We start from the raw sequence: 3,255 nt of genomic DNA, 5'->3' as shown, positions 1-3,255 counted from the left end.
ATACTCCTTTTTAGGTCTCACCTATCCCATTCCGCAAGGAATGGATAGTCGAGAATTATAGGAGGCAAAAAAGTTCTCAAACCATCGGGCGGATTTCAAACAGTTCATGTGAACACAAGCATGCGCATTTCCCCACATCAAAGCCATCAGCCTCCCTTCTACAGGCTTCCCCAGCGTGCGCAGTGTGCGCTGGCCTCAATTCTCCTCCCCCTAATTGCTTTCACTTTCACGGCCACTTCAAAGGGATCCTTTCCCGGCCGCTTTTTTTTTCTTGCGGCAATGTTCTTTATTCCACCCAGTTCTCGCATTTCTCCTCCCTCCCTCCCCACAGCAATGCCAAGAAAGAGCTTTTTATTATTATTTTGCCCTTTCTACTTAACTCGGAGGTGGTGGCGCGACACGCTACTCGAAAACTCGGCTCTGCTGTGCATGCAAATTGTATGTAATACTTTGAAAGTTTGTCGTCGAGCCTTTATTATATTTCTGCGGCTCCCAGCCACTGTGATGGTCAACCTCCTGGACAACGCACACCGGCCTTAACATCTGTATAATGTGCCCTTGAATGTTAACGGTAGGACATTATTATGTCCTTTCTTAATAGTGACTGATAGCTAATAACCACCAGGCTCTACTATGATGCCCATTCCCTCGCTGATGTTAGACACTGCAAACTACCCTTGCTCTCAAGACAAGGTAAGAGTTTGCTCTTTCACAGTGAATACCGTCTCTGCGCATTCTACAGACTCTTCTGAAACCTCATAGTGAGTTTTTTCACCCCCTCGCAGACTAGCGTACGATTCATTGCCTCGACTATAATGCATAATATAAACTGTGTTAGTCCAATGAAATGGCGTAGTAACATCTCAGTGGACTCTAATACAAACATGCAAATTGACCCCCGGTCAACCTGTTCATTATGAAAAGCACGTGCATCTTGGGTGCAGAGAGCCCTCACTCTTCTGGGGTTTGGTGCTACTGCACTTGCTGCGAATACGAACACCAGCCTTAACATCTGTATAATGTGCCCTTGATCATTAACGGTAGGACATTCTTATGTCCTTTTTTAAAAGTGACTGATAGCTAATAACCACCAGGCTCTACTATGCTGCCCGTTCCCCCGCTGATGTTAAATACTGCAAACTGCCCTTGCTCTCAAGACAAGTTCAGAGTTTGCTCTTTCACGGTGAATACCGTCTCTGCGCATTCTACAGACTCTCCGGTCCTCTTTGTCACTCCAATCTGACCTCATCCAACAAAATCTCTCTCTAGCTCTTACCTCTCTGTTCCCTCTTGCTGGTATCTCTCATTTCCATTCTCTCTCTCTCCCCCTCCCCTCTAGCTTCGGCCTTAACATCTGTATAATGTGCCCTTGATTGTTAACAGTAGGACATTCTTATGTCCTTTCCTAATAGTGACTGATAGCTAATAACCACCAGGCTGTACTATGCTGCCCATTCCCCAGCTGATGTTAAACACTGAAAACTGCCCTTGCTCTCAAGATAAGTTCAGATTTTGGTCTTTCACAGTGAATACCGTCTCTGTGCATTCTACAGACTCTTCTGAAACCTCATAGTGAGTTTTTTCACCCCCTCGCAGACTAGCGTACGATTCATTGCCCCGACTATAATGCATAATATAAACTGTGTTAGTCCAATGAAATGGCGTAGTAACATCTCAGTGGACTCTAATACAAACATGCAAATTGACCCCCGGTCAACCTGTTCATTATGAAAAGCACGTGCATCTTGGGTGCAGAGAGCCCTCACTCTCCTGTGGTTTGGTGTTACTGCACTTGCTGCGACTACGCACATCGGCCTTAACATCTGTATAATGTGCCCATGATTGTTAACGGTAGGACATTCTTATGTCCTTTCTTAATAGTGACTGATGAATGATGTTAAGCACTGCTAACCGCCTTGCTCTCAAGACAAGTTCAGAGTTTGTTCTTTCATGGTGAATATCATCTCTGCGCATTATACAGACTCTCCGGTCCTCTTTGTCACTCCAATCTGACCTCATCCAACAAAACCTCTCTCTAGCTCTTACCTCTCTGTTCCCTCTTGCTGGTATCTCTCATTTCCATTCTCTCTCTCTCCCCCTCCCCTCTAGCTTCGGCCTTAACATCTGTATAATGTGCCCTTGATTGTTAACAGTAGGACATTCTTATGTCCTTTCCTAATAGTGACTGATAGCTAATAACCACCAGGCTGTACTATGCTGCCCATTCCCCAGCTGATGTTAAACACTGCAAACTGCCCTTGCTCTCAAGACAAGTTCAGAGTTTGGTCTTTCACGGTGAATACCGTCTCTGCGCGTTCTATAGACTCTTCTGAAACCTCATAGTGAGTTTTTTCACCCCCTCGCAGACTAGCGTACGATTCATTGCCTCGACTATAATGCATAATATAAACTGTGTTAGTCCAATGAAATGGCGTAGTAACATCTCAGTGGACTCTAATACAAACATGCAAATTGACCCCCGGTCAACCTGTTCATTATGAAAAGCACGTGCATCTTGGGTGCAGAGAGCCCTCACTCTCCTGTGGTTTGGTGTTACTGCACTTGCTGCGACTACGCACACCGGCCTTAACATCTGTATAATGTGCCCATGATTGTTAACGGTAGGACATTCTTATGTCCTTTCTTAATAGTGACTGATGAATGATGTTAAGCACTGCTAACCGCCTTGCTCTCAAGACAAGTTCAGAGTTTGTTCTTTCACGGTGAATACCATCTCTGCGCATTATACAGACTCTCCGGTACTCTTTGTCACTCCAATCTGACCTCATCCAAAAAAAAATCTCTCTAGCTCTTATCTCTCTGTTCCCTCTTGCTCATATCTCTCATTTCCCTTCTCTCTCTCTCCCCCTCCCCTCTAGCTTTTACCCCTCTGTCTCTCTTACCCTTCTCTCATCTCTCTGTTCCCTTTAGCTCGTATCTCTCTCATCCGTCTAGCTCTTACCTCTCTCTCTCCCGCTCATCTCTCAGTTTCCTTTAGCTTGTATCTCTCTTTTCCCTTCTGTCTCTCTCATCTCTCTGCCCTCTAGCTCTTATCTCTCTCCCTATCTTTTCCCTTCCCTCTTCCCCTCTGACTCTTACTTCTTCCTCTCTCTTCTCGCTCGATCCGCTCCCCCTCCCCAAAATCCGAAGCTCTTCAGCTGCTATGGGGTCGTGATGTTATGATTATGTTTGTCCGGTATGACCGACAGGGAGTCACACCTGAGATCAAGTCCTTGTGTTGGGTAGCTGCATTAC

Source organism: Lissotriton vulgaris, chromosome 1_1 (assembly GCF_964263255.1).
Source record: "Lissotriton vulgaris chromosome 1_1, aLisVul1.2, whole genome shotgun sequence".
Lineage (NCBI taxonomy): Eukaryota > Metazoa > Chordata > Amphibia > Caudata > Salamandridae > Lissotriton > Lissotriton vulgaris.
The sequence above is the reverse complement of the archived record's forward strand: the minus strand, read 5'-3'. Positions refer to the sequence as shown.